Source organism: Dendrobium catenatum, unplaced genomic scaffold (assembly GCF_001605985.2).
Source record: "Dendrobium catenatum unplaced genomic scaffold, ASM160598v2 fragScaff_scaffold_1713, whole genome shotgun sequence".
Taxonomy (NCBI): Eukaryota; Viridiplantae; Streptophyta; class Magnoliopsida; order Asparagales; family Orchidaceae; genus Dendrobium; species Dendrobium catenatum.
In genome coordinates this window covers 64,666-74,969 of record NW_021320175.1, presented here as the reverse complement: position 1 = coordinate 74,969, position 10,304 = coordinate 64,666, and positions in this window count along the sequence as shown.

The window sequence follows — 10,304 nt, the reverse complement described above, 5'->3', positions numbered from 1 at the left end:
TATATATATATATATACATCAATAAACAAATCTACGAGTTAAGAAGATATTGCAAGCTTATAAGATCAATTTCATCATCACATAGACAGAATATGAAACACAATGTATAGTCTATCCTAATGCAAAGTAACAAATAATCAATGAGAGTGCAAAACTCTTAGCAATAAAAAGTTGTGAAAAAAATTAACTTCTAATGATTATGGAGAGATCATTGATATCCATATATACCTAAGTAATTTATTTTATGTTGTAGGATACATAGAGGAAAAAAATATCTTTAATATCATAGATTTTTGCTCATCTTATGAGTCTATATAATTCATCTAAGTTTCTCAAATTATATATGAAAATAAACTTTTATTCCAATAAAAAAGGACGATTACAATCATTGGCATAAAGGAATAAAATCCCAATACAGTGAGAGATAACAATTGAAAAGGCCAAAAGGCTAAACAAGGCAGCAAAGGCCAACATGCTCAGTAATCGGCAAAGACTTCAAACCACTCCGAAGCGAGGTAAAGACCATCCAGAGGAGGGAAAGACCAAAACACTGTCGACAATCCAAATCACCACCAGCATGAAAAGCTCCAAAAAACACCACCAAAGGTTGCCAACGAACCACAGATCCGGAGTGGTGAGCCCCAGCCACATCATCGCCCAAAAATAACATATATAATCGAGGCGGCGACAGATAATAAGCCAACAAGGGACACACGACAAAACAAGAACAGCACACAAGCTATTTCTTGACTTTCCGCTTTCTACGTTTACCAACCCCATTTCCAACTCGCACATTCTGCTAATCTAAACATTCAGTTTCATCAACCTCCGAGGAGGAAGCGAACGAGCATTCAAGTCAATCTATTTGCAACCTAAAACTCTCCCCTGATCTGACACCTACATGTGAAACCAAAGCCTGATGTGATATTAAATTAACATGAACCTCAACAAGACGGCCATATAATTCAAAAGTAGGCGTCACCGGGGTAAGAACTGAAGGAATTTCAACACGAGCAGAGACCTCATCGGAACGGTGAACATACACAGCCAAAGCATCAGAATTTGGGTGAGAGACAATATGATATTATATAATGATTAGCTAACTTTTTTCTTTCATATTAATCTATTTAGGGTAACTACAAAAACTAAATGGATTTATATAATGAATTGATCTTAGTTAATATATTTTTTAACTTACAAAAAAGCATTTTTTATAATTGAATGAATTGATTTTTTTTATTTATGTGAATTAATCCATATGTACTAATATATTAAAATTATTTTAAAATTTATTTTATTTTGTGATCTTGTGCTTAATTTACTTTGCATGTAATCATTGATCACATATGATTGCAGAAAGTTTATTTGATCCAAAATTTATATAATATTTAACAAATTTGTTATAACGATTAATATGGTTTATTAAAAATTTAATATCTTAATTCTAAAAATTGATCTTAATTATATTATCAGGACTTTGATTATGCATTTTCTCATTTATTAAATATGTTAATTAAGCTTAATTAAGTGTTTTCATGTAATTCTGATATATGATTTTAAATATCTTTCATTTATATTTATTTACACAAGTTTAAAATAATAGTATCGAAAATGTTTAAAAATTCACTTATATTACTGCCTATAATTAATATGTCATGTTCATTTGCACTCTAAGCATAACTTGTAGTGTCCATACACCACCCAACCTAGTGCAATATTATAGCTAGTTTGGAGTTTTTTTAAGGGTGTTTTAAAATATTTTGAGAATTTAGATCTAAAAATTTCATATTTTTAGGAGAATACCTAATAAATATGTGAAGAAATAGGTTTCCATTATATCTTTTTGAAGTTTTCAAAGAAACTCAGGTGTTCATCAAACAAATCATTTCTTTGAAGCTTACACTTTGTTGCGGACAGAAACATTTGTGGCTGTAGAGAGATAAATAGATTAATGTTTTAGCTTTGAATGAAGATCCATCACAAATACATATAAAAGAGAGGTATGCAATAACCATAAGAGATGCCAAAATTTTTTACGTGAAAAATTCTAAAATGGGAAAAAATCACGATGTATGACCCAATTAAAAAGATTCCACTAGTGTTTGTAGTCGATTACAAATGGCGCCCTTCCTCGGGGGAAAGACTTTGATTCATTGTATCATACATAACACATTACATAGTTGGGGTTGGAACAATCCAATGATAATGGAGCTATTTACGTACAAGAGAAAGTTGGCTTATTCATTTGGCTTGTAGGACGACGGAGGAAGTAGAACCATAGTCTGCATGCTACGAAGGTTGGAGGGATTGTAGTTTGTAGGCGATGATGGCTAGAGTGACTCTGGTCGGCGGGCGACAGATGTGAGAGAGACCGTAGTAAACTATATAGTAATAGTATTATTAGGGGTGATAATTTTGGGTCACATGTCGGGTTCGGGTCAAACCCGAGAATAACCTGGCACTTTTCGGATCAACCCGAACCAGACCCATTTTTTGCAAACGGGTCGGCTTTTCGGTCCGAAACCGACCCGCTTCGGGTCCGGGTCAACCCAACATTATCCAAATGACTCGGGATTGTGAAAAGATTGCTAGTTTTTGTATTAAAAATAGGTCAAACTCCGCTTTTCTGGTCAAAATGGTTTTTCGGGTAAAAACCAGATCAATTTCGGGTCACTTTTGGGTCACTTTCGGATCAAAGGGTTAACCCAAACCCGGCCCTATTTTTGAAATGGGTTGAATTGTTGAACCCAAACCCAACTCGTTTCGGGTCCCGATTGACCCTGTCCCGGAATTTTTGGGTAGGGTTCGAGTCAAATTTTTGGGTCGGGTTTGAGTCAAATTTTTTGGTCATGTCAAATAATGACAACCTTATAGTTTAGTCTTTACAATCATAGCATATTTGATCAAGCTTAGTATGAGAGAAATTTGAAGGATAAGTACACATATGTAATTATACTCTAGAGGATAGAACAAATTCGAATTACACTAAGCGCCAAGAAAATATTCATTAACAAGCAAAGAAATCCTAAAATTGGAAAACAAATGAAACAAACTAATCAATTTTTATATTTAGTATAGCCTTATATTTACATGATTACAACTTGTTATCCAAACTTATGTGACCCACTTTGTGATGCCTCATAATTACGAGAAAAAACATGTTATTAAAGAACTACAATATCAATGTTATGACGAAGACAATTTGTGATTTAGTCTTATAATGACTCCAAAAAATATATTTGTCTGAGTTAAAATATGGGTTATTACACACCTTGATATTTAGTTGGATGCTAAGGCGACCATCGAAGTGGTCATGAGTTTGAAACTTGCATATGTGATGTGTGCGTAAGCTTACGTTCATTCGCTCAAAAAAAAAATCATAAACTCAATAAGCACAAATTTTATTGTTTTAATTAAAAAAAAATCATCATAAGAATTTGATAAAATTTATAGTCCTGAAATCAATATTAATTTGCAATTATTATCAAGAGCCCTAAGATGGCCTTACGTAGGTGATACAAAAATGGCCATTGACACTCTCCTTTCTTCTTTTTGGTTTGGCTTCCTCGTCTCTTCCACCTCTGGCCGTTCGCAATCGTTATGGCAGTTAAACGAGTTTGTGACCCCGATTTTCTAAATGGTTCTTTTAAACTGCGGTCTTTTGTTGATGCCCTTTCTGGTTCTCCTTCTTCTTCTTCTTCTTTTCCCGAGCTCCGACAATGTGCATTTCGTTGTTTGCCTTCTTTGTGGATCTTGGAGAAAGAAATTTTGGCTCTTGCGGTTCCATTTCAATTTTATTTGGTTGGGTTTTTCCTTCACACCAACCTTCTTTGGATGAAATTCGTAGATTTTTCTTCAATTTGAAGCTGGATGCTAATTTCTCCGTTATAGTTCTTAATCAATCACACGTTTTGATTAAGTTTTCAAATGATCTTGATTATAGTAGAGTTTTTTGTCATAGATCTTTTTTTGTGAACAATTGTTTCATGAAACTCACTAAATGGTCACCCTGACAGGACATTAGCGTTGCATATTCAGTTATTCCTATTTGGGTATCATTTCCCAATCTACGACCCCATCTATTTTCTCCTCGAATCCTTCATGCTTTTGGTTCTATATTTGTTCGGCCCTTGAAAGTCGATAGTGCAACGTCTATTGGTTCTAGGCCTTCTCTTGCACGGGTTTTAGTAGAACTGTACATCACAAAAAAATTTCCTAATAAAATCTGGTTTGGGCCTGAAAATGTTGAATGTGTTCAATTGATTAAGATGGAGGATTTTCCTCCATTCTGTATTTCATGCAAGTGTCTGGGTCATCATAAAGGTGAGCGTAACAGCCAGTCTCCTACCCCACTACCTGTTCCAATATCTAATGCTAATTCGATTTTAACTGATGGGAATGCTAATGGTATTACAAAGGTTGTTTTTGTCTTCAGTTGGTGTTAATGAGCTTAGTGTTAGTGTGGTTGTAGCTGACATTCAGCAGAATGTTGAAGGGAAGGAAATTGTGATTACTAACTATAGTGATGGTTCTTGTGGTCCTAAGGAGGGGATTTGTAATAATATGGGTAATGATTCTTTTGTCCATAGCGAGGGTGCCATGAGCCCTACCCCTTGCTTGGTTAATCATGTATCTACTATGGTCCCAACTTCTATTAATGGTGATGTGGAGGAAAATTTTTGTTTTGATTCCTTAAAACCAGTTAGTCTAACTCCTAATTCTATTGATGATATTGATTAGGATGTTGTTGTGGTTTTACATTCTACTTTTTTGGGGCTGGATGTTGTTTGTCCTGTGGTTTCTTTGGAAGGGTCAGTTGAGAATTTAAATGTTCGGGTTCCTTGTTGGCTCTGAAGGGCGTTGAGGTTTCCAATGGGGCAATACATGACGGGATTGTGGTCGGGGATGCAGTTAGTCTTGCAGTTAACTTGGCTTTACCGACAGCTGTTATTGATATTCCAATTTCGGTTATGTCCAATGCGGAGTTTAAAGCCCATCTAGCTTTCTCGGCGAGTAACTCATGTTTGGATCATCTGATTGGTCGAATGTATCCGATGATGATGTTGGTCAGTTTGCAAATGATTTTAAGATTCTCAAGATATGTATAATTTCATGGCGAGCTGTGTAGTTGATCATGCAGTTTCAAGAGTGGTGCTAGCAAAAGATGTAAAAGAAAATCTAAGAAAAAATAGCTCTATTATAAGTTGGGTTTTATATTGTGGGTGGTTCCGGGGCTGTTGGCGTGTTTTCTAGTGTTGCACTTCTTGTTGTGTTTGGTTTGGGATTTTCTTTGGTTGGAGTCGATTTTTTCTGGTTGTCTTTTGGTTTTGCTTTCCGGGCTATGATGAGGCAATTCTGCATAACTTCGGGTTGGCCTTGGACTGGCAACCATGGTGGTTGGTTCTTATCAAGTGGTTTTCAGTGCTTTGTGGGGTATTGCTTATTCCTTTTAAGATCATCGGCTGGTTGCTTTGTGGTTTAATACCTCCAATGGATAGTCAATCCATCGCTACTCGGTGGGTATAGGATTGCCATGACTAAGTTTGTAGGGGTTGTAGCCATCTTTGCTTTTCCTGGGCCATTTATGCTTCGCGGTTTTGTCATTAAAAAAAAAAAAGGCCATTGGCAACTCAAGGAGACAATGTAAACAACTAGGTATCATAATCAAGGCTTTTAACAATCAAATTCATAATCATTCATTCATTAAAGTTACTTAAAACCATTGCTAGAAAAAATATAAGTAACTCTCAATGTAATTATATCCCTTTTGATTTTTAAAGAAAAAGCTTTCATTCTATTAATATAAAAGAAAAGAATAAGAATATTCTCATCAAATCTTTGATAAAAATATATTATATTTATTTTGAGATGAATGTAATATCTGACAAATCAATTAAAATTTATAAACAAAATTGCAGTCAAAATATCATGAATGAAATTTCTACGGGAATCGACCTCAAAATTTTTATATATGCTTTAAGATAGATGCAATACATAAGTAATCAATCTTGCACTAATTGTATATATGGTATATTTTTGGGGTTTAATAGGAGTGTCAAAATGGCTTGACGAGTTGGGCTCGGGTTCAACCCAAAACTGATCCTAACCTGAATTAAGCCAACCTAAACCCCTCTCATTTCATAAATCTGGTAAAAACACCAATTGGAATATGCCCGTTAGCAACTCGAATGACTAGAACCCGAGCCATCCATTATCGATTTTAGTTTTTTTTTTATAATTTATTAACAATAAAGTATAATATATTTGATAAAAATAAAAAGATTATACTCACAAGCAAAAATAAAATTAAGAAAAAAAATATTAAATGGGTTAAAAACGAGTTCGCATGTTAACTCGAATCTGACATGACATAAACTTGGCATGTTTATTAAACGGGTCAGCCTGACCCCAGATTTTCGAGGTGGGTTCAAATGGGAATATTTATTGACACAACTAAACTTTAAGTCTCCTCTTCATCAATTTGATCAGGTCTTCATGATATTCTTTAAATAAATTTAACACCTTAGATATTATTTTTAATTAACAAATTAATCAATATAAAAATAAAAATAAAAACTTGGAAGCAAAATTCCATGCCCACAAAGAAACAGAAGCTGAAGACAAAATAGAATGGAGGAGATGATGATTATAAGGTTGAAGAAGATGGAAATTCATATGATGCCTCTCCTCATGATGGCTTGCTCCCCAAGCGCTCACTCAAATTGGGTAAATTATTACGTCTGGTGTCCGCATTCGTCCGGACATCAATCCAAAAGCACCACATCATCAAAATACATCGGATTCCAGTGTATTTGGGTGACGTGGCGCGTCTGAATTGGATGATCGGACGTAATAATTCGCCCCCAAACTGACCCCAACCTCACCACATCTATCAGACCATGCAGACATGGCGAGGCACCCAGGCCCGAGTCGACCCACTCACATCCCATCTGTTCACAACCAATATTCGACACCGTTATCAATACAGATCTTCCAATTTTATATTTTCCTAAAAGGAGCAATTAATGTAAGAAAATAATGTTATTATGATAGAATTATTAGTAGTTATGGTATTGAAAATAGTTCGTATATAATCATAATGAAATTTATAAAATAAATGAAATTAAACAAAAAATAAGTTAGTATATTTGTATTATGATTAGCGTTATATATAATATTCAATAAGTAAATTAATCTCAGTGCAAAGCTAAGGCAAATGAAACTTATATTGATTAGATTTTTATTTAGATATTTTGACTTTTTTGGGATAAAATAAAAAAGATATTATGATCTAATTTATTTAAACTTTATGATTAATGAAAGTGTGGAGAAATATAATCTAAGGGTCCATTTGAGAAAGCTACATCTTTTATAAAGATAATTGTAAAGTTAATATACATATGTTAGCTTTTTTTTTTTTAATTGTTGTAGAAACTAGCTTCCAATTACAATTAAAAGCACTGAAAGAAATAATGGTTGTATTATGAAAGCCAAGCAGTAGGAAAGCTACTGATGTAGTGGATCGTCGGAAGACTCGACCAGCAAGAAGGATTTCGATTTCCCAATCCAGGGAAGAAGAAGGGCAAGCTCAAAGGCTTCAAGAGTGTAATATCATTCAATAATTCAAAACCTTACATTAGCTAACTATTTAAAGAGGAAGATAGAACTATCTAGAGCAAGGAGGTAGACTAGTCTCTAAGTACAATAAAAGCTAAGATGTTCCTACATCATTCTCCCCTTGCGTAAAAAGAGCTCGACTCCGTTCGAAGCTCGCTAATTAGAAGGGAGGTAGGGTGGCAAACAAATTCCAGGATCGAAGACTTTGAATGCAGACTTCAAAATTAGTACATGAAGAGGCTTCCTGTGAATCCCTCGAAGTCTTGAAGAATCCTTTACATACTGTTCAATGTAGAGCCTAATTGTGGCACCTTCTGAGCCAGTTCCAAATAGGCGGAATACCAGCCGGAAACCATATGCAGATAAGAAACGGATTCCCTGGTGCTTGGAGACTGAACCATCCACCAGATCCTTTTCACATAAATGATCTGGACCTGTCATGAAGCTTTCTTCACCACGGTTTGAACAAAGGCCAGCATCCATTAAATTGCCAAAGAGTTTCCATCCAGTAGATACCTCAAAGAGTTTCAGACTTAGATTCTGTGCCACAACGTCAAGAGCTGCAGAGGTTGGCATGCTCTTGGCAACACCATGAAGAGTGTCATAGCAAAATGTGAACTTTGGCGATGCAAGAAGCTTTCGGATGGACTCAAAATCAAAAAGTGACTTCATCAATTCCACATAATCACTGGCTGAGTCGAATACCTCCACATCATAACTTCCTTTAGGTCCGATAAGTTTTTGCACAACCTCCTCTAGCCTCTTCAAATTTGGGTTGAATCATTTAACGTCATTTCGTCGAATAGTTTGGATGCATTGCACTGAATCAACTTTTTCAGCAGCATTTAAACTTGGCATTTCCACACCTGCAGTATCATCGTTCCAAATACCAACATTGTAATTCTCATATAACTCAACCGCCATCAAATGTTGATCGTTTCTTTTAGCAATCTGATCAGCTAATGCCATAGGAATTTCTGTCCATCCACTGTCTAAGATTTTCTGCACCAGATGCCGGATGGAATTATCCCCACGCGGAATGGTTGGACTCATTGAGCCAACAGAAGATACCGGAGTCCCAGGCTCCGGTTTCCTGCGAAGCCTGCCATTTGTCTCTTGCCAAAATCTAGCAGACACGCTAATCCCGCGGGAGGTGACCCGAGCATGCCAATGTACATTCAGCTCATGAGCACCCGAATTACTTCCGGAAGAAACACCATCCGTGTCTGAAGAAGCCGAGAGTTCCGCACTGTCAAATAAAACCCTGCCCGAACCACTGTCCAATGACAATGACTGTCACAGTAACTGGACAGTGGATATAAGGTCATTCTTCGAGTACTCGGAATGATCCCTGCTGGCAGCAGTGGAACTTCCTGCCGCAGTAGTGGGCCGACGGCGATCCGGTGTTGGCTTCCGGGAGGGGGTCATGGAGCTCGCCTTGGCCTTGCTGGTCTGATAGAAGAAGGATTGACCCTGGAAGGAGACGGAAAGGCTCCGGGTGGTTGTGCAGAGGACCCTCTCAGCTTCTGATCCATTTGCTTCGAAGGCGCCACGGGGACCTGGGCAGGAAGAAGAGGGACGGGTCCGATCCACGGACTGAGACCTCTTAGAGGCCACGCCTTGCGACAATGTCGATGGCGTCGACGACCGATGGTTGGGGAGAGGCGAAGGAAATCGCCGGGAACAAAAGTTGGACGATGACAAAGAGATAGTGGTGTTGGAAGAGTACGAAGTGGAGGTAGTTGACAAAGATGAAGAATATGATGACAAATACATGGAGGCCATCTCCTTAGTGCGCGGCCGTCGAGATAAGCCAGCATTGTCCATCTCGGAGGGAGTTGGGGGTCGCCGTGACAAAATTGCCGGAGGATCAATGATGTGGTTTGAATCGACGTCGAGTTGTGGTTCTGCTCGGTCCACGGGCACGAGAGCATCATTGAGCTGGATTAAGGAAAAGCAGAGGGGAAGCTCTGTCTGTGCGGCCCGCAATGGCGGATTGGGTTGACTGTCGGGTATGGGAATGTCCTCGGGCGGGTTTGGGAGTTCTGGCATACTGAAGACTTGTTCGATCGAACAATCAGCAACGTGTATGGATTTCTTCCGGGAAGAAAATGTCACTGACGCTGCCTGCGGTGGAGACGACGGCTTGGCCGATGGGACAACGTCGCGGACCTTGACGACCTCCAGCAGCTTTTCTGTCCCGGTGGATTCCGCAATGGCCGTGGGATTTTGCGGAGTGGAAGGAGTTGTGGGAGGTGTGGAGAGGGAGGATGCGCCTGCAGCGACGGAGTCGTCGTCAGCGATGGTATAAATTTGTTGGAATGGCTTCAGCTCATTGCTCTGGCTATGATCAGCGACCTATTGCATCTTGCGTGGACGGGAGGAGTTGGGAGACGGAAGGTGTTGGAACGGAGGGGGATCGCCCCATCGCAATAGATGCTCGAGCAACGGGTACTCCGGCGGCGGGTCACGCCATCGCAGAGGGAGTTCGAGCGGGGCGTAGTCATCAACGACGGTGGGAGTATGACGGGACTGATGGCGTCTACGTGAAGTGGACGAGGCAATCGAAGAAGAAGAAGAATGCCTCGGTATGGTTGCCGACGACATCCTCATCTTCCTTATTGCCCGAAGGTTTTCGCGAATCAGATCAAGGTTTCTGTAGAAGTTTCCTAAAAGATGCATTGATG